We start from the raw sequence: 24,186 nt of genomic DNA, 5'->3' as shown, positions 1-24,186 counted from the left end.
TGTAAGTTATTTTTAAGCTATTTATTTAAAATTGTTAATGATTATAAAAAAAAAGTTTCATGGTTTTTTTTCTGTTAATTTAGAATTACAATTTAGGTTTAAAACTTTAATTTATAATCTTTAACTATTTATAAAATAATCTCTCAATTTTTTTCAAGTTTAACTGAAATTTTGATTGAAGTTAATTGTTTAATATTATATTGAAATTAATAATTTAACTATTTTGCATCAACTCATAAATTATACAAATGTTGTGACTTTAAAATGATAATTGCTCACATACGACAACATATTTAAACTAATAAGTTAACTATAATATGTTAAAAAGTTAAAGTCATAATTTTATAAATAGAAATATAATATGAAATTCATGGTTGCAGAAATCGGGATTAATCGCTTGGCGTTCTCCAACCGTCGAGGATTAAGGCATTAACCGGAAATTTATGATTAATCGGGTTTGGCGGGATTAATCGGTCAACAAAAGTCAACAAAAGTCAAAAAAAAGTCAAAAAAGTCAAAAAAAAAAGGTCAAAAAATTCAAAAAAAAAATTCGAAAAACAAACTTTCTTTTTTTACTCCAAAATTTTCATAATAATCAAAATTTCGAATATTATATCAAAATGTTCATATTTTCGTATTTCCAAATTTCCAAATTACAATTTCTCTTATTTTCTGATTTTGAAGTACTTGTTTTTCTTAAGATATATTAATATTTAATAATTTTAATATTTTATTAATAATCTATGGTCTCTGATTAATCCCCACCAAGACCGATTAATCCCTTAACACTAGTCGACCGTCGAGCTAGCGTCAAACGATTTTTACAACCATGATGAAATTTTAATATTGTAGTTTAGTCAATCGTTTGAATGACTTCTATCTACGAGTTACACATGAATAAAATTAAATATAATATCTGGTTTAATGTTATTTATAGCTGTTGTTATTGTTAATTATTTTTTTAAAATTTATTTGCTTAATGTTTTAATTTCTATCATTATAATTTTTTAAAACATCAAACATTGTTTTTTTTTTAATTTTAAAGGTAACAATATAATCATTTATATAGAGTTATTTTTAACTATTGTTATTGTGAATTATTTTAAGCTACTTATTTGAAAACTTTTAATGATTATAAAAATATATTTAGGAAATATTTTAGTTAAATTGAAATTACAATTTAGTTTTTGCATTTATCACTACAATTTATCACTTTTAACTATTTACAAAATATTCTTTGGTTTTTTAAGTGGAACTAAAATTTATATTTAAGTTGATACTGTAATGTTATATTTAAATTAATAATTTAAATATTTTGTCCAAACTGTTCAAAAGTTGTATCTTTAAATTGATAATGGTCTACATACAACAACCTTTTAAATCTAATAAATTAAATATAATATATTAAAAGTTCAAGACATAACTTTATAAGTAGAAGTAACTATATTATTTTAAAATTGAAATTTAGTTTATTTATGATTATATTTTAGGTTTGATATTTATTTAACTTTATTAACCAACTTATAATCAATATTAGAAAGACACTACAATTTATCACTTTTAACTATTTATAAATTTTTTTGGGTTGTTTAAGTTAATCTAAAATTTATATGTAAGTTGACCATGTAATGTTATATTTAAATTAATAATTTAAGTATTTTATACAAATTGTTCCAAAATTGTATCTTTAAAATGATAATGGTTTACATCCAATACTATATTAAAACTAATAAATTAAGTATAATATGTTAAAAGTTAAAAAAACCTAAATTTATAAGGAGAAGTAAATATATTATTTTAATATTAAAATTACGTTTATATATGACTACACTTTAGGTTTGATATTTATTTAACCTTATTAACCAATTTATAATTATTATTAGAAAGAAATTGAAAAGTCATGGGAGTTTCAAATTAATGTGGTGAAAGGAAAAATGTATGGGAGTTTCAAATGAACGTGGTGAAAGGAAAAATGCTTCCTTTATAATAGTACTAGGCGAATTCTTGCGAGTTGAGCAAGAATAAAATTATATAGTTAAAATAATAACCTTTACCAAAATTATTTAATATTTCTACTTTGAAATAAAATGTTAGTAGTAAAGCAAACATATAGTTACCATATTAGTTTTATTAAACATTATAGTTTTATTTTTAAGTCGTTGTGATATATACAATTATTTGATAATTTTATAAACCGTTTAAAATTATGTAAATTATATATCAAATGGATAATAATATAAAGGGTAACAAAACGTATGAACAAAAATATGAACTGTAACTTTTAGTAACATAAAAATAGAAAAACATTTATTATAACATTTGTATTAATATATATATATATATATATATATATATATATATATATATATATATATATATATATATATATATATATACAACGAATAATAAAAAGTATGAAAAATAAACACTATAACTTTTAATAAGATAAAAACACTAAAACATCTATTATAACATTTATATTAACTCTTCATATTTAAATCACAAATCTCTTCAAATACATTAATGTTTTTAGAGAGCAAAACGTTACAACCTTTTAAAACAAAGGAAAATAAAAAGTTATTAGTGATTACTAATTAATAATCATAAGTTAAAAACCCTTGAATTGTAACTAATAAATACACATAAATTAGAAAACTCTTGAGTTGTAGTGTGAGTTTCAAATGAATGCGGTACTTGGAAATGTATATTTATTATTATTATTATTATTATTATTATTATTATTATTATTATTATTATTATTATTATTATTATTATTATTATTATTATTAATTTTATTATTATATTCATCTAAATAATTGGTTTTGATGTATCATTTTAATCCCTTCAATTATTAAACATAAAGGTATTTAATTATAAATTTATAACATACATAGGTGCATATACATGTTAAACGAATCACATATATATATATATATATATATATATATATATATATATATATATATATATATATATATATTCGTAAATGTCACATGTAATTCTTGTCGTAGTAACATGGATAAGTTACTTTTATATAAAGAACATATCATGATAAATCTATCATAATTACATATCAAATGTTCAAAATTATGTTATCTTCTAAATATTGTCTTTTAAATATGTTGTGTAGGATAACCCAACAAAAAAATAGAAAATAAACATAATCAAAATAGAAAAACTACAATCAAATAAATAAGTGCATTAGGTGGTTGAATATAAAAATGTTACATATGCATATATTTAAATCAAAAGAAAAAACTAACATTCGTCAACTTTGCTCAAACAAAAAAAGTCTATATCCATTTTATGAATCTTCTTTCGTCATTTAACACCATTCAACCATAGAAACTTGATGAAAATTCTTCACTGACCTGCAATCAAAATATTTTTCTTGAAAAAGAATAATCATAAAGATATTCCAAGCAAAACATTCAAGATTGATCAATACACACAAATGACATATAAAGATTAAATGAGAAACCAAATATAAAGAAAGAATATAAAAGATTCATTTGTTTTGGTTGAAAGAAAAAATCATATTACAATTACCATCGATGCGACATAACCCATTTCTTCAAATCATCATATTTGGATCATTAATGCTTCAATTATATGAAAACTTTTGAATCACAATGTCTTCACATCTTTCATACGTGTAAGATTTTTTATAACACAAAAGACACAAAAGATTGGTCTTTTTATAGTAAACTTGTCACTAAATACTAATTAAACATAATATAAGTTATAATACTTTTGAGTGTTAGATCATCATTAAGAAAACTTTTGAGTTGCATTAGTTAAAAAAGGGAGTTTCAAATGAATGTGGTTTGAGGAAGTTAAAAAAGGGGGTTTCAAATGCATGAGATTCAAGAAAAATTGTTAGCTTTATATGTATGTATGATGATGATTAACATCATACTTCAATATTAAAAGAATATATTTTCTTCTACTTATAAAGTTATGTTTGTAAGTTTTAACATATTATACTTAATTTATTAGGTCTAATATGTTGTTGTATGTAAACCATTATCATTTTAAAGCTACAACTATTGAACAATTTGTATAAAATACTTAAATTGTTAATTTAAATATAACATTATAGGATCAACTTAAATATAAATTTTATTTCAACTTAAACAACCTAAAGAATATTTTGTAAATAGTTAAAAGTGATAAATTGTAGTGTCTTTCTAATAATGATTATAAGTTGGTTAATAAGGTTAAAGAAGTATCAAACCTAAAGTGTAATCATAAATAAATTAAATTTCAATATTAAAATAATATTTTTACTTCTACTTATAAAGTTATGTCTTTAACTTTTAACATATTAATTTATTAGATTTAATATGTTGTTGTATGTAAACCATTATCATTTTAAAGCTATAACTTTTAACATATAAAAAAAATTATAATAGTATGATGATTAACATCAAGCTACCCTTTGTCACACACTGTCAGTCCCAGATTAGTGTCGGTTAACCACAAGTGCAATTTCATGGGTTAGCACCAAATTCACATTTTTCCTAAGTAACTAGATTGAGAATTTATAAGTCTTTAGTTACTTGGTATTTTCATTATACTTTTAATGAGAGTTAATGTCCTATCCTACCTGTTCGGCTAACGACCCCCCACCAGTCAAGGAAGCGTTGGGTGAGAGTGGACACCCATTAAACCATCATTTTATAGGCAGTAACCTTATACCCCCCCTTATAGACCGGCTTCGTGAATGAGGTCTACTAACGGTAAGACTGACTTTTAACTTATACATATATAATATATTAGACTTTTAATTTTATATAGTATAAGAGTTTATTTTAAACTTTTAAAATACTTGGTGGTTTAATCTTTTAATCAAACTAGACGTTTAATTTAATTAAACTTAAACCATGTTATTATGGATTTATTAAACTTCTCTTTTAATTAAACAGTTTAATTAATTTAATAAAATCCATAAGGTGTAATTGAACTATTCAAAACAACTTGGTTATTAAAAATTCAAAATTAAAACTATTTAATTAATTTTTAAGTTATGAACCCAAGAGTTGCATCTTTTGAAACCTTTCAGTTACAAGAGTTAATGTTTTCATAATTTGAGACTTTTCAAATACCAAAACTTGAGGGCAAGTTTTGTATCTCTTGAAAAATTTTCAATTTTCATAACTAATGAAAACTTATGAGTTTTTAATGTTCATGAATGAGACTTTTCATATTACTTGAGGAAAAGTTACAAAAAACCCATTTCAAGAACAATCTTGGATCAATTTTAACTTATCAAATTATCATATAACATACTATTGATCTAATCTAACTCACATAATAAGGCAATTCATATCAAATTATACAAATAATTAGTTTATTATCTTAAAATTTGACAATTGTCCTTTAATTGGATGAGGATCATCATTACCAAATCAGAAAATATATTTTTTATGATACAAAACATTTTGTGGTAATGATCCTAAACCAATTCTGGACAAAAACTCGATTTTCTGCAACCAGAGACACCAACTCGTCGAGTTGCCCTTTTACTAAGTGGATTCATCGAGTTAGCCAGTGGACTCGGAGAGTTCATCAGTCAGAGGCCAGAAAATCCATTTTTTCAAATTTGAAAATTAACAAGCTTCAAATATAACATAAAACAATCCTAGGCTCTGATACCACTGTTGGGTTATATGTACTACAACATCATATGGTGCACATACAACCCTAATGCTTTGGATCTATGCTTTCTCTAGTTATACATGCAATATTGCTTCCAAAGCATGAGGCCTACAACTAGCATACAATTGACATAAACAACATAAAAATGAGTTATAGAATTACCTCTTGTTGTAACTTGTTGTGTTTGGCCTTTAAGAACTTATCACCTCAAGTATGATGCCTCAAACGGTTCACAACACACCTTGGACAAAGGAGAACTTGAGAGAGAGAGAGAGAGAGAGAGGTTACTAGCTTCAAAATCGGCTCCTATGAACTCTAAGAACACATATCGCCGGTTTTAGGGTATGGAGTAACATATATATAGTGCAGGATTCCAAAGGTCATGGGTAAACTCTAATCCATACACATGAGTTTATGATCCATGGTTCATGTGGGCTAACTCATTATGGATCCTTACATAAACATAGTCCAACATGGATTAATAGCCCAATCCATATGTTTCACTAATTACCATAATTAGTCCCCATTAATTTATTTAGTCTCTTTTGATCACAAAATTAATTCCAAATTAATTCTTGATCAATACTAATTAAATAATATGATTTCATATTAATATATTATACTTGCAATATATTAATAAATCATAAATTACCTCTTACTCAAATATCCTTCCTATCAAATTGTCCTGGTGATATGCAACCCGAAATGGACCATGCTACTCTCGGGTCAAGTACATACCAATTATAGTTATGGGCTTAGACACCTAATCCAACAGTTATATGTTGTGTGTGTTGGTGCTTTAGGGTAACTCACTAAGCTTTGGATTACAGTTTTTGTTATTGTTTCAGGTACTTTAGAGGATCTTGGGAAAGAGATGGTGTGATCATTCACATCTTCCTGTGTTTATGACATTAGATCTTGGGATACTATGACTTTGAATAATACTTTTGAGACAATGGTTTTGTAAACACTTTATGGATGAAATGGGTTGTTTTTGAAAAGTTAAAATTTATTGTATTTTTGGGATGTTACACCGTTCGCCGCTTTATCAATCGACTAATAGTTAACTAATTTTTCATTAAATTGTATTGTTCTTTTATATTTCAGTCATTTTTCTTTTAATTTTTAATCGGTGGTGCATGATCGGTTTTAAACGGATGAACTGGTTGGTGCAGTGTTTTTAAGGTACATGACCCGGACCGACCCGACCCCCATCTGCTGTGTTGCCTTTTGTAGGCACTTTTAACAACTTATGTCTCTTTAAAATAGAAATTAAGAGATGCCCTTTGTTTCCTTTTGAAGCCTTTTTAATGTACAACTAACTATTGTTCAAAATAAAAATCAAGATATGCCATTTTGACAGCTCATGCTTGGTCGATGCTACCCAAACAAGACTATCAACATACTCTACAATCTTAGTTACAACTAGTCCACCTATAATCTTAAAGGTTTTACTCTGGGATAAAATTGGATCATGTTAGTTTATAGTCTTTTTTTATACATCTTGTATTATATAGGGTCCCTTATGTAACATTACTGTGTGTGTGTGTGTGTGTATATATATATATATATATATATATATATATATATATATATATTGTCATGCAATACTAAACCCTTATCAAGGGGTCTTTTCCACAATTAACATGGTATCCAAATAGGGTTTTCTATATCCTATTGTCCCTCACGTCCGATCCCTCAAAAGTATTCCTACAACTTTTTTTTCTACTGCCTCTCTCACTTTCATTAATCTGTATAGGCGACTGTTGCTTCCTACAACTACCATTCATAGATGTCCTATGTAGTCTCCTGTGGATCCTTGCTCGACTTTTACACTTGTTGTTTTCGTTCCTACCTGCCAACATTTAGAGCTCCATCTTCTATCTATGTGATACTCAATGATTCTACATCCTTGAGCCCTAAGTATGTCAACAACTCCGAGTATAAACTATGGAGGCAAATTTTTTCTAACATGTGTCGAGGTACTATGAGTTATGGACATATCAAGGGTACATCTAAACCTACCAGTGAAGATGGTGAAGAATGGTACTCTGTTGATGCTCATCTGAAGTCTTGGTTCTATAGCACATGTGATCCCAGTTTACTCGAGATCATATCAAGTGATGACTGCACAACCAAAGATATTTGGGAAAAAAATGAGGAATTCTTTCACAATAATAAGATCTCATGAATGCTACAACTCCAAGATCAATTCTGCAACACAAAGAAAGGTTCAAGTTATATTGCTGAATTTCTTCACACTCTTAAAAATCCAATAGATGATCTCAAGGATGTGGATGCAACTATCACATAAATTGAGATGGTGATGCAAATTCTTCAACAGTTGCCTCCGTCCTACCATAACATTGTTGATGTTATCACCAACACTAAGCCATTTTCGTCCTTTTTGGAAGCTAAAACAATGATTTTACTAATCATGTGAAGCTACTTCAGATTTGATTCTTGACTCCTCTGTTTCTCAAAGCTCTGTCCTATTCTTCTCAACTAATAATTCTCGAAAAACCAAAAAACAGTGGTCAAAGAATCGGAATGGGCAAAAAAATTCAATCAAAAAGTCCAACTATGGTGTTCAAACGGATATGCAACACAACTTTGTTGGCATTCTGTAACACCCGTATTTTCAATAATAATTGACTACATTTATTATATTGGTCATAAAATAATATCTATTATATAATCGCTAAGATTTTGTATTCATATATTATAATAATTAGTTGACAATATATTTTATAAGTGAGGAGTGAGGATTTTTATTATTTTGAAAATTATTAGTTAAGGTAAACGTTTAATATATATATATATATATATATATATATATATATATATATATATATATATATATATATATATATATATATATATATATATATATCATTCACCAGAGATAATATATACTAACGACACAAGTATAAAAGTACGATATTATCGTTAAGATGAATAAGATTTTGGTAACAAAATATATTAAATGTCTATATTAAAGATAAGAATATATCATAAAGATAAATAAGTAAAAAGGGAAAAACATTGTTTATATATATGCAAGTATATATAAAGATTATATAACCTTAAATCATTATGGATGTAAATGGTTGCAACATATGTAAACCAAGTGTTAGTTTATAAATGAAAGATATTAATTAGTTAGGGTATATATATATATATATATATATATATATATATATATATATATATATATATATATATATATATATATATATATATATATATGTAAGTAAGGTGAGAATTCATTGGATAGATATGAGAATAACACGTATGTGTATTTGTTTGGATATGTATATCCAATAACCAATCAAGAAATAAAACGTTAGTATGTAGGTGTCAAACGATGAAGATATTTGTATTAAATTTTAGGTATGGTATCCTTATCATGCTTCACAAATTTTAAGTATAAATATCGACATGTATGAGTGAATTTCTATTCATTCACATCTACTATAATCAATAAGAAAACTTAGAAGGAACAAAGGGATATCTTGGAAAGCAGTAGAAGGAGGGATACATCTATTATATCAAGTGAGTTATCTCACTATACTATGTATTACAATATATATATATATATATATATATATATATATATATATATATATATATATATATATATATATATATATATTCATGTATGTTAGGATAGAGATCTAGTAGAGTAAATATATAATCTTTATGTGCTTTATGTTATTATACATGAGTTATTGGGTAGAGCCGAAAGTATAATCTCTATGTGCTTACTGTTACTGTACTTGAACTAGTAGAATAGTGCTGAAAGTTTAATCTCTATGTGTTTAAATGTTATTATATTTAAGTTATTACGGTTAAGTTAGGGGTTGACGGCGGAACAACGACAGGTCGGGAGCCTATAGACCCGTGTGTTGACGACGAAATGGTAGGTAGGTTGTAAGTCTAGATACACATATTATTGGTGGATCGGCGAAAGGTCATGAGCCATTGTTTGTATGCATGTATATGTATTGTGATATATGGTATCTTGGGAAACTCACTAAGCCTCGGCTTACAGCTCTTGAATGACTATTTTTCAGGTTGTTCTTCTGATCATAAAAAGGCTCTAGCGTGACTGTACTCGCATCGAAGAAACTAATAATGTTTTTAGACTTCTGCTAAAACTCTCTTTTATATTTAATAAACGTATGAAAATGATCTTTTAATAAAGATGTGCTTTTGGATTTGTGTTTTATATATATTTTAAAAATGATAAATTTTGTGTTGAAAGTCGGGACGTAACAAGTTGGTATCAGAGCCCTGGTTTGAGTGAATTGGGTGAACATTCATGTGATTCCAGACTCAAACTGAGGATCTTAATATCTTAACAAATATTTTTAAGAAAAAGAACTTTATTCAAATAAAAAGTATGGTGCGTACAGTCAGTCGGAGCTCAAAAAGGAAAGTGATTCCCAAAATATTCATATTTGTTATGTCTGTTGATATATGAGATGGTAGAAATGCATGCTAGTATGTAGGCTAGAGATATTTTCTGGAATTGCTAGTTAGAATTGCCAGATACTTAACATGCCTTATAGCCTAAGGGTTTGGTTGTTAATTGCTACATAGAACTTATATTAATATTAATTAGTTATATGACAAATACGATAAGTTGCATGCTCCCAGAATTAAATAGTTTTAGATTGTCTGATTTGGTGCTATTGCGCAGCTCTTGTTTGAGTCCAACCGTTGTAGTGTCTGATCATTCAGTCGACAGACTATTTGATTTTAGAGGCATGCAGTCGTATTGATCAAATAATTAGTTAGTATTAATAGAAGTTCTTCCTCGGGAAATAGTATGGTAAAATAGAAGTAATTCTAGAAATAGACACTAGGGAATTTAATGTTTTCTTGATAGGGCGTATATTCACGCGATAGGGCATAAATAAAGACACAAAATCCTATTGGAGTCTAACAAGATCTTTTTTATGTGCTCATTAAGACACATACATATATCTTTACTGGTCATCATGTGTAGTGTTGGAAAGTGACTTGGAAACTTCGGGACAATTTTTGGGACAAGTATGAGTAGGTGTGAAAGGTAGTAGAGGCCTATACTACCAGAAGCACAGGACTCGCACTTGGATCAGGAAGAATCACAAAGTTACTAAGGCACTGGTAGATAGTGTAGCTAACACTATAAAATTCCTTTGTGTTATCATTACCTGTTGTACGGTGATGTTTAGAAGAGTGAATCTACGTTCCAGCCCAAGTAGGGCATAAAAGATTGAGTCTGAATAAAATAAATTTGCTTAAGAGAGTGGGTTCTGAGAACCTTGTTCGGAATAGTTCCAACTTTAGTCATGAGATTTAAGTAGGACATAATCATAATGATCGACAGAAGAATTATAGCCTTTGTTGGGGCGAAGTAACTAGTAGCTAGAGTTGCTACCTGTTATGGTGTGGTTGTATGTAGACCAATCATAACCTAAGGAATAAGGATGAAGCTTTTGGAATGTGGAGAATAAAAGAGAAGGAAGGTGTCTTCTATACCAGGGTTTATCTCGTAGAGATAAGAATTCAAATCGTTATGAATCTTTTTGTAACAAAATGTTATTAGGTTATGATCGCTAAGTTTGTTACTGTAGCTAAGATAGATACTAATTCATAAGACGAGTTAGGAAGGAACGTGTGTACTCATTGGAAGTTGAGTCTATGACTCAAAATTTGGAACTGGAGTTTCATCAGAGGATTAAAGAACATGTGCAGGTACAGGCACATTGATCAGAAAATAGGTTCAGAACAATAGATTCTCGCTCGAGAGATTAGGAACAGGGAGTTCATTGTAGAGAGTATAAAAAGACAAATCTGATTGTGCTCCGTATGTTTGCAATTGCGTGTTACAGAAAACGGTTGAGATAACCATTATGAGAAGGTCAGTGGGAGGGTAAAAAGTCGATTGGTCTAGATAATAGCAGGAGGGTACTAGATTCATCAACCATTCTTTTTATTATTATTTTGACTAGGTTAGCCATATCCTCCTATGCCATTACTTATACGTGTGAATCAATGTGTTTTTTGACGGTTGTGCTTGGAAAAGCTTTGAACTATTTTGGTCCACGATACGAAGAGATCACTTACGGTGAATACAAGTAGTAATACTATGATGGAAATATAAAAGGTCATTGGATATGACAAACATGAGTTTCTTCAAAGTCAAAAGGACATACATATAGCATTGGAAAAGCTAGTTTGGATCGGTAATGAGCAACAGTGGACGATGGGTTAAACCCAAGTGGGGGAGAATCGATCTCTGAAGTGAGAGTGCAAAAGGAAGTTTGACTTTTGGTTTCAACAACAATAGTCTTGGAGAGTTGCAACGCAAATAGGTGGAAGTTATTCATTTCACTTTAATTAGTACGGGTAACAAAAGAAGGGAATCTTCTACAAGAATACCCATAGGGTTATATGTTTCTCAAAGTTGTTATCGAGGAATGGTTAGATTTTCCTTTCTTGCGTTAGGTAGAATCCAGGAGTTACAAGATCCCCAGATTCAGCTCAGATGGCCAAGAAAACCATACAGGTTCATGCGTTCAAGCATTTATCCCCGCATCATATGAGCCATTTGACTAGAAATTCATTAGGTCACATAGTTCACTATAAGGAGTGTCAAATACTTTCGTGTAGAAAAAAGATGGACCATTTTATACACACACACACACACACACACACATATATATATATATATATATATATATCAGACATAGAGAGTTTGAGTTAAGCCACAGTAAGCATCTAGTAAATCCACATCAAGGATTGACGGTAGTAGAAGCAATGATAAAAGTGAGCGCGTTTTCTTTACGAATCACCATTTGAGGCACGTATAAGTAAGACAAGAGAAGCCTAGGAACATATCATTTGAAAAGGGATGTGCCCATTAAAAGAGGTAGCAATACTTTCCAAAGTGTACTAATGTATCAAAAGTATACCTGATAGGATTAGTGAATCAAGTCGGTGATCCATATGCGACCGGTTAATCTTGAGGTTATCGGTAGCAGTGAGAATAACTAAGGACACCTATAATGGATTAGTAAGGTTCAGATAAAGAAACGACTGCTCGTTAATGCTTGCGTAAGCAATTTTGGTTGCTGGAGATTTAATCATGGAGACGCCTCGCCAGTGTAGGTGTAATTGTAATAGTAAAAATAAATAAATAAATCAAACTGCAAGCAACAAGAGGACCCAAGGATTTCCTCTAGGAGTTAGAATGGTAGTAGGTGGCAGGATATCATCAGAAACTTGTTTAAACTCTCCAAGTTTTATTGGATGCAAAAGTTCGACTGACAATAAAGGACACCTAAGATCGAAAGAAATTAAAGTAAGTTCCTAGGTACGTATGTTCAATTGAAGGTAATGGTCGAGTGCGACTACGTATGCGTCTAGTGATACGTTAGTGTTATTTTAGACTTCAGGGTATACTATGTGTTTGGTTTAGTCATTCCTTTTATTGATAATTGAGTAAGATATTATTAAATTATAATCGAATCTATAAAATGCGTAGGTTAATATAGGGCAACAATTAGAATTTAACATCCGTGTTGCATGAGTTAAGGGTCTTAAATCGCTTATAGCCTTAAGAGGCCAAGTAAAAAAGGCATGTTGTGATTTATAGAGATCAAAAGGGATGACGGTCGGGTTCTTTCATAACGGTTGCGAGTCTACAAGCCACCGAGGTGTTGATCATGAGTCTTTAGACCCGATGGGGTTGATGACAATAATGACCTAGTATCGTAGTCCTAGTAGTTGGATATTGTACTAAATTATCCCGAATGCGTGTGTATGCAATCGATTGAATGTTAGTAATGTTCCAATGTAGGTAGAGTAGTTAGAGCATCGCGAGAAGGCTATTTGTGGTCGAGTGTTCATTATGATCCAGTAGATTAAAATATGAGCAACCCTTATAATGAGTCAGTCACCAATATTAGAGTATTGGTTCCAGAGATTTTGAACCAGTAAACTCGTCATGACAAAATTGATTAAAATTCAGGATGTTGGAACACCTTAACTAGGTAGATAGACCACTTGCAATCTAGGTTTGTTTGTGTTTTAAAATGATACCATAGAATGATGTTCTAGGACACAATGTCATATTAGTATATCATAAGCCTTTTATACGGGGCATGTTTTGGAATAATGATTCTGTTAGAATGTCATATGTAAATTCCCCTAATTACTCACTTCTTAATGAGTCGACATTGTTCCTAGTCACTGATTGAATCGACATTTTACGTCTAAAGACAACCTTGGATAGGAAGACAAAAACATTACGCAATAAGATGATTGAAGTATAGTAGAAACATAAAAAAATGATCAAAAAGGACGTGCGAACATGAAGAAGAGATAAGAAACAACTACCCAAAGTTATTTATTTAGATTTCGATGACGAAATCCTAGTAAGTGGGGGAGAGTTGTAACACCCGTATTTTCAATAATAATTGACTACATTTATTATATTGGTCATAAAATAATATATATTATATAATCGCTAAGATTTTGTATTCATATGTTATAACAATTAGTTGATAATATATTTTATAAGTGAGGAGTGAGGATTTTTATTATTTTGAAAATTATTAGTTAAGGTAAACGTTTAATATATATATATATATATATATATATATATATATATATATATATATATATATATATATATATATATATATATATATCATTCACCAGAGATAATATATACTAACGACACAAGTTAAAAGTACGATACTATCGTTAAGATGAATAAGATTTTGGTAACACAAATATATTAAATGTCTATATTAAAGATAAGAATATATCATAAAGATAAATGAGTAAAAAGGGAAAAACGTTGTTTATATATATATATATATATATATATATATATATATATATATATGAAAGTATATATAAAGATTATATAACCTTAAATCATTATGGATGTAAATGGTTGCATCATATGTAAACCACGTGTTAGTTTATAAATGAAAGATATTAATATGTTCAGGTATATATATGTACTAGACGAATGTCCGCGCGTTGCGCAGAAACACCTATATATTTGAAGTCTTTACAAATATATGATTTTTTAAATATAACAATAACGTTGTTGTTAAATTTGATATAATAATTTGTATATACTAAATTGTTATAATATATTGATTATTTTGAATTATATGATAATATATACATTTATTATAACTTCATAATCTCAATCGTTTGAATGACTTCTACTCGCGAGTTACATATGAATAAAATTAAATATAATATATGATCTTATGTTATTTATAGTTGTTTTTATTGTTAATTAATTTTTTCAAACTTATTTGCTTAATGTTTTAATTTCTATCATTATAATTATTTAAAACATCAAACATTGTTTTTTATTTTAACGCTAACAATATAATCATTTATATAGAGTTGTTTTTTTTTACTATTGTTATTAGAAGTTATTTTAAGCTACTTATTTGGAAACTTTTAACGATTATAAAAATATATTTAAGAAGTATTTTAGTTAAATTAAAATTACATTTTAGTTTTTGCTTTTATCACTACAATTTATCACTTTTAACTATTTACAAAATATTCTTTAGTTTTTTTAATTGGAACTGAAACTTATATTTGAGTTGACATTGTAATGCGCAGAAACACCTATATAGTTAAAATCTTTACAACTATATATTTTTTTAAATGTAACACTAACGTTGTTGTTAAATTTGATATAATAATTCGTATATTAATTTGATATAATATATTGATTATTTTGAATTATATGATAATATATAAATCTATTATAACGTCATAATCTCAATCGTTTGAATGAGTTCTACTCGCGAGTTACACATTAATAAAATTAAATATTATATATGGTTTCATATTATTTATAGTTGTTATTTTTAACTAATTTTTTAAAATTTATTTGCTTAATGTTTTAATTTTTATTATTATAATTATTTAAAACATCAAACATTATTTTTTGATTTTAAAGGTAACAATATAATCATTTATATAGAATTATTTTTAACTATTATTATTATAAGTTATTTTAAGCTACTTATTTGAAAATTTTTAACGATTATATAAATATATTTAGGAAATATTTTAGTTAAACTAATATTACAATTTAGTTTTTGCATTTATCACTATAATTTGTCACTTTTAACTATTTAAAAAATATTATTTGGTTATTTTAGTGGAACTGAAATTTATATTTAAGTTGACACTGTAATGTTATATTTAAATTAACAATTTAAGTATTTTGTCCATACTGTTCAAAAATTGTAGCTTTAAACTGATAATGGTTTACATGCAACAACATTTTAAATCTAATAAATTAAGTATAATATGTTAAAATTTAAAGACATAACTTTATAAATAGAAGTAAAGATATTATTTTAAAATTGAAATTTAGTCTATTTATGATTACACTTTAGGTTTGATATTTATTTAACCTTATTAAACAACTTACAATCATTATTAGAAAGACACTACAATTTATCACTTTTAACTATTTATAAAATAATCTTTGAGTTGTTTAAGTTAAATAAAATTTATATTTAAGTTGAGCCTATAATGTTATATTTTAATTAATAATTTAAGTATTTTATACAAATTGTTCAAAAATTATACCTTTAAATGATAATGGTTTACATCCAACAATATATTAAAATTAATAAATTAAGTATAATATGTTAGAAGTTAAAAAGCATAATTTTATAAATAGAATTAAAGATATTATTTTAATATTGAAATTTACTTTATATATTAATACACTTTACATTTGATATTTATTTAACCTAATTACCAAATTAAAATTATTATTATAAAGAAATTGAAAAGTCATGGGAGTTTCAAATGAATGTGGTGAAAGGAAAAAAAATGGCGGTTTCAAATGCATGAGATTCAAGAAAAAATGTTAGCTTTATAAGTATGTATGATGTATATTAATTAGTTAAGGTATATATATGTAAGTATGGTGAGAATTCATTGGATAGAGATGAGAATAACACGTATTTGTATTTGTTTGGATATGTATATCCAATAACCAATCAAGAAATAAAACGTTAGTATGTAGGTGCCAAGCGATGAAGATATTTGTATTAAATTTTAGGTTTGGTATCCTTATCATGCTTCACAAATTTTAAGTATAAATATCAACATGTAAGAGTGAATTTCTATTCATTCACATCTACTATAATCAATAAGAAAACTTAGAAGGAACGAAGGGATATCTTGGAAAGCAGTAGAAGGAGGGATACATCTATTATATCAAGTGAGTTATCTCACTATACTATGTATTACAATATATATATATATATATATATATATATATATATATATATATATATATATATATATATATATATATATATATATATATATATATATATATATATATATATTCATGTATGTTAGGATAGAGATCTAGTAGAGTAAATATATAATCTTTATGTGCTTTATGTTATTATACATGAGTTATTGGGTAGAGCCGAAAGTATAATCTCTATGTGCTTACTGTTACTGTACTTGAACTAGTAGAATAGTGCTGAAAGTTTAATCTCTATGTGTTTAAATGTTATTATATTTAAGTTATTATGGTTAAGTTAGGGGTTTACGGCGGAACGCCGACAAGTCAAGAGCCTATAGACCTGTGTGTTGACGACAAAATGGCAGGTAGGCCGTAAGTCTAGATACACATATTATTGGTGGATCGGCGAAAGGTCGTGAGCCATTGTTTGTATGCATGTATATGTATTGTGATATATGGTATCTTGGGAAACTCACTAAGCCTCAGCTTACGGTTGTTGAATAACTATTTTTCAGGTTGTTCTTCTGATCATGAAAAGGCTCTAGCGTGATTGTACTCGCATCGAAGAAACTAATAATGTTTTTAGACTTCCGCTAGAACTCTCTTTTATATTTAATAAACGTATGAAAATGATCTTTTAATAAAGATGGGCTTTTGGATTTGTGTTTTATATATATTTTAAAAATGAATAATTTTGTGTTGAAAGTCGGGACATAACACATTCTAGGCAATGCTCCTGCCCCGTCGCCTCACTCCGTAATGTACAACGATGTAACTGTTGTCTTGTTGCCTCACTAGCCTTCTCACATTACTGGTGCGCAACCGCTCCCTCCGTAGGCCTTCATAAACCAGAAGTAGCTTCATGATGCTTCACACTCCACAAGATATGGCTACCAGCAACCTCCCAACAACTTTATTCTGCAACCATATCTACTTCCTCGTCCCACGGTTGTACACACTCTAGCCTTGCATCATCAACTGTTATTACAGCATCCCTCGGTGTACCCCTATCAGCCTCCATCTTTGGACTCCTTATTTATGGTTCATGGACAATCTAAACCAAATCGATTTACAAATTTAACATCGTTGTTTCAGGCAGTGTCGATCCAACCACCATCCGACAACACATACTACATCGATTTCAGGGCGACCTCGCATATGTCATTCAATTCAGGTAACATTATTTCCCTAATACCTTGTATTTCTAAATATGTTATGGTTGGTAATGTTGCTATACTACCTATCACTCACATTGATGAAATATTTTTTCCGCACTCACATAACTGTCTTGCTTTAACGGATGTCCTTTTCTCAAACAAAATGGTCAAAAACCTCATCTATGTGCGCAAAATTTACTGTTGACAACTCTGTTTCTATTACATTTGACCCATTTGGTTTCAATATAATGGACTTTAAAACATGTAACTTTATTCAAGGATGTGATAGTGACGGTGAGCTCTATCCTATTGTTCTGTATCCTGTTCAATCTCTTTTAGTTACTACCTATGTCGACCCACTTGGCATCGACGTCTTGGACATCCAGACTCCTCTATTTTACGGTTTTTGCAATCTCGTCGTTTTATTACTATTTCAACTAATAAATTTCAAATTTTCCATGCTTGTCAGCTTAGGAAGCACTGTCGGTTACCTTTTTTCGTCTACTACAAAAACTTCTCGTTTACTTGAATTAATACATTCTGATTTGTGGACATCTCCTGGTACTAGTATGAGTAGATTCAAGTACTACGTTCTTTTTATTGAATGACTTTTTTTCTCACTTTCTTTGGGTTTTCCCCTTGTGTGCTAAATCTGATGTATTTACTGTTTTTATAATTATGTTCGTAATCAATTCAAAACGACCATTCAAAATTTTAAATGTGACAACGGATGTGAAATCATCAACCAATCCTTACTTATTTTTTTTAATGAAATAGGTTTTAAAGTTTGATTCTCTTGCCATTACACATCTCAATAAAGTGGCAAAGCCGAGCATGTGATTCGCTCCATGAGTAATATTCTTCGCACCTTTCTGTTTCAAACTTCTCTACCACCCAAATTTTGGGTAGAAGCTCTTCTTTCCTTGGTTCATACTCTAAATCTCCTTCCCACAACCATCCTTTCCTTAAAAACCCTATTTGAACTTCTCTTTGGTTTTTTCCTTCTTATGACCATTTACGTGTTTTTGGATGCTTATGTTATCCAAATCTCTCTTCTACCACTCCTCACAAACTAATTCCACGATCTTCAGCTTGCATTTATATTGGTCCTGCCTCTGACCATCGTGAGCATCGCTACCTTGATCTCATTACTCAGCATGTCATCATTTATTGTCATGTCATGTTTGATGAAGATCACTTTCCCTTTGCTGATTTTCATTCAACTACAAATATTTCGAGTATGACCCCTTCTTTTCCAATGTTGTTCCCTCTTCCATCTCTCTTACTCCTACTGCTTCGGTCACTTCCCCTAGTAACGTGCCTTGCGCTCCTTCCACTCATTGTGTGATATATATCACCACTAAACTTGGAAAAGGCATGACATTTGACCCATAATTCAGCCACCCCAAACTCTTTCATCACCCACACCTTACATTCATCATCTACAGAGTTGACATCAAGCAAAGTTTCCAGCCAAAAACTCCTAACACGTTCTCATATCCAATGACACTGCCCCAACTTCTTTCAGATTGGGGATTAAACAGGAGTTTAATGAAATTAGTGAGTTCGAGGTAGGGAGAATGTGAGAGGCGTGTTGTGAATGGAATGTAGTTAAAGAAGGTCCCCGATTTAAGAATAAGATAATTTTATTGTTGTGATGGAGCGAACGATGGAGGTGGGATTTTACAAATGAGGATTTAGATAAAAGTGCATTCCAAGATTTGTAGACACACCTCATTTGAGCAAGTTGTTTCGAAAATAAGCAATGAACATTTCTGATAAAACTTCGGCCAAAGGTTCTCTATGGTTAATGGGTGTTGCGGTGAAGCCATTTTAAAGTGTCAAAGTAAGCTTTCTTTTCAGATGAAATTTTATATACTTTCACTTAGAGTTAGAGGTGTATACTTGGGCTTTCTAGGGTGATTGAGGAGTTGCAATGTTACACATAGACCCATTAACAAATAGGATAGTTACAAAAACACTATTTCGATTAACAACAAAAACACCACAAAAGAATAATACATTTTAACTTAAAATCCTATATATATATATATATATATATATATATATATATATATATATATATATATTGATTTTCAATCAGCTAAAACAATTTATACATTAACTTAAAGATCGATTTGAAAAGGCACCCTAACAACAAATATATATATATATATATATATATATATATATATATATATATATATATATATATAGGGTTAAGTTCATTTGAGACGGGTCTAATTTTGTGAGACCGTGAGACAACTTTTTTCTAGTGAAATATTTTAATATTCTGTTATTTAAAAATATATAATATATGTAATATTATGATATTCTAAAACAATATTTTTAGCACATATTACATTGAAATATTCTAAAAGCATATAATATTATAATATTACATATTATATTTTTACGAAGACTAGAATATTAGAATATTTCATTAAAAAAAATTGGTCTCACAAAATTATGTTTGTCTCAAATGAACTCTTACCTGACAATTGGTGATTATGTTCTTGATCCTGCCCATGTTTATAATTAATGACTAGTTTGGACTACATCATTCATTTGGTTAATTAATTTTATTTAAACTTTGGTTGTTATTTAGGGTTTCTTTAAAAGATTAATGATTGCCACTTCCCCAACTTATGGGTTTATGACATCAATTTGTCCGTTTTTATAGGGTTTCCACAAATCAAAATATTAGCTTGGTTTTTGGTGAAATTGGTTTATAAGTTAAAATTTTGGATTTTCACAAATGAGGTTGAAATTTAATGACAATATTAGATTGTTTTTGTTGATATTGTTAAGAATTGTGTAAACTTCCTTTTAGGCTGAAAAGTAACTCTAATAATATTAACTTGGTGAAGATTAGATACAACAAGAAATAGACTGAATGAGACTTAGAGCGATTCAGAGAGAAATACGTACACCGAGAGTAGGTTTCACCAAGAGTTCGAGAGATGAAAGGGGAAGAACATCAGCCAGTAGCGATATTCTGTAAGACTGATGGGGAAACAACAAGAGTGCATGAATGTTTATTTGTTCACCACTTCCTAAATCTCAATATTCACATGGCTTGATAAACCTAAAGCCCATATTCTCAGAGTCTATACCCTTATAAGGTTTTCTTTTTCAAAACTTTGTTGCGTTAAGGTGGTAGGAGTAGAACCCACTCAACACATTTCCACATCGGCCCCACATCAACTTTACTTTCTCATAGTTTTTCAATATTTCCCAAACCACAACACATGGAAACTATATTTTCCCAACCACTCAACTCATTCAATTAAAATATACAAAACAACATATGGTACAAGTCCTTAAGGCATTGGTAGTTTGGAGAGAGAGAGAGAGAGAGAGAGAGAGATTGGGTTCCTCAACCAGCCAAAGAGCTTGCATGCGGTCCTATGCAAAGTCGGAGCAGCCACCTTGGCAGTACAGCCGACCCAAGGGTCTCAACCCGTTTCTACTTCATCCACCCTTATAACGACAATTATTAATTTATATTTGAAACAAACTTTTGAAAAGTGGGACATCGGATTTTTTTCTTTAGAAAAAATTTAACTTAATAATCTCTATCATTTTAACCTTATTGTTGGTTTTTGTTTATTTTGGCCCTTATATTTCATATTTATTTATTTGACATTTTAGTTATATTTATATATTTGTTTTTATTAGTTTTTTTTATTACATAATCTATTTGATTAAATATACAAAATAGATTTGAATATATTTGATAGAAAATTTTATATAGAAAAGTAATGGATAAATTTTTCGAAATGACACAAATACCAAAGATTAAAAAACAATATTGTAACATGCTTTTTTTTCACAGCAACAAAACTCACATTAAAGACAGCTAGCTAGGAGCTAGAAAAATACAAGATTAAGTCATTAGCGGATTGCACATACAATCAATCCAACTAACACAAGCCTTAGACTTCCTAAGCGAGAACCACCGAAAAGACAAATCAACAATAGTATCATACAAAGAAGCTTTTTAAACTTATTAGGGCTAAAGATGACACTATTCCTATAAGACCAAATAACCCATAAACTCGCCATGCAAATCGAATCCAAATAGAACGATGCCTACAAACAACCACCAATGAATAAATCCAATCAAACATCTCTGAAACACCAGGGCCGATAGGAAACGAAACATCCAGCCACACCCCCAGCCGTCTCCAAATCTGACAAGCCGTCTCACATTGGAAAAAGAGATGCGAAACACTTTCTACCTCAGACTGACAAATTGGGAAAAGGCTAGACTCCATCTCAACACCCCTATCCACTAAGACAGAACGAACATGGATTCTATTTAACCTCAACCTCCACAAAAAAATATTAGCTTTAATTGGAACATTCCGATTCCATCTAGTCCTAACACCACTAATCGAAAGAGAAATAGAATCAATATACCTTATCATGGAACTAACATAAAACACCCCACTTGGATCAAGACTCTAGGACCATCTATTAGGAATAGAAGTCAACTGAATAGGAATCAAAATTTACTTAAGACTCTCTAATTTCTCAGTTTCAACTCCTCTTCTAATTCCTCGCCTCCATAAGAAATTCCACCCACCAGAAGTCCAAAAATCTGAGACCAACCCATTTTTCAGCAAGGATAACGAGCACAACCTATGGAATTGTGTTTTAAACAACACACCTCCACACCATACATCCTCCCAGAACCTAGCCACATACCCATCACCCACAACAATCGAAAAAGCATCAGAATCTAAGATATTCTCCCTTTCCATTCTTGATACAATCCACAATTGTCTGCCAAACTCCCCTACCTCCTGAATGTCGCACATCATTCAACAAGCTCCTAGAAAGACCAAATAACCCTTTAATAAACCTCACCCATAAGGAAGACTGCTCATGAAGAAACCGCCACTTCCATTTAACAAGAAGAGCCCGATTAAACGCATCCAAGATGCCAAATTGTAACCCACCTTTATCCCTAGAATTAAGGATAATATCCCATTTGACCTAATGAATACGCCTTTGATCTTCCTCCATACCCAAAAAAAAAATAAGCCCTAAGCGACTCCAATAAATGAAAACTGTTACCGACATACGAAACAAAGAAAAGAAATAAATCCCAAGGCTGCCCAAAACTGATTTATCCAGAGTTAAACGGCCACCTATGGAAAGCATTTTAACTTTCCATTTAGAGAGTCTCTTACGAAATCTATCCACAATCACATCCCAGCTACTAACTCGGCTCATAGACCCACCCACCGAAATTCCAAGATAAGAAAAAGGAAAATTAGCTGCAGCACAACCCGTAATAGAAGCAAGAGATATAACTTCAGACTGATTAACACCCACCCCCATCAAACTAGATTTAAAGAGATTAATCTTTAAACCCAAAACCATATAAAAACAACTAAGGATGGTGATAAGCCTTCTAACATTACCCTCCTCCCATTTACCCAAAAATACAACATCATCGGCATAAAAAGATGGGAAATCTCTAAATTAGCCTTTTCAATCTCAACCCCACGAAAATTTCCAGAAGCAACCGCATCCTCCATGGCTATATGAAGACCCTCCATATCAATTAGAAACAAAAAAGTAGAGATAGAATCACCTTGTCGAAGACCTCTAAAAAGTTGAAACTCTTCAGTCGAGCTGCCATTAACAAGAACAGACAATCTAGCATTTTTCAATAAACCTTGAATCCAAGACCGCCATTTCACACCAAAACCCATGAACTCCATAACTTTATCCAAATAGTCCCAACTAACAGAATCATATGCTTTCTCGAACTCAACTTTAAAAATAAGAAATCTTCCTCCATACCCAAAAAAAAAAAAATAAGCCCTAAGCGACTCCAATAAATGAAAACTGTTACCGACATACGAAACAAAGAAAAGAAATAAATCCCAAGGCTGCCCAAAACTGATTTATCCAGAGTTAAACGGCCACCTATGGAAAGCATTTTAACTTTCCATTTATAGAGTCTCTTACAAAATCTATCCACAATCACATCCCAGCTACTAACTCGGCTCATAGACCCACCCACCGAAATTCCAA

This window comes from Lactuca sativa, chromosome 5 (assembly GCF_002870075.4).
Source record: "Lactuca sativa cultivar Salinas chromosome 5, Lsat_Salinas_v11, whole genome shotgun sequence".
Taxonomy (NCBI): Eukaryota; Viridiplantae; Streptophyta; class Magnoliopsida; order Asterales; family Asteraceae; genus Lactuca; species Lactuca sativa.
Note: the sequence above shows the minus strand (reverse complement) of the source record.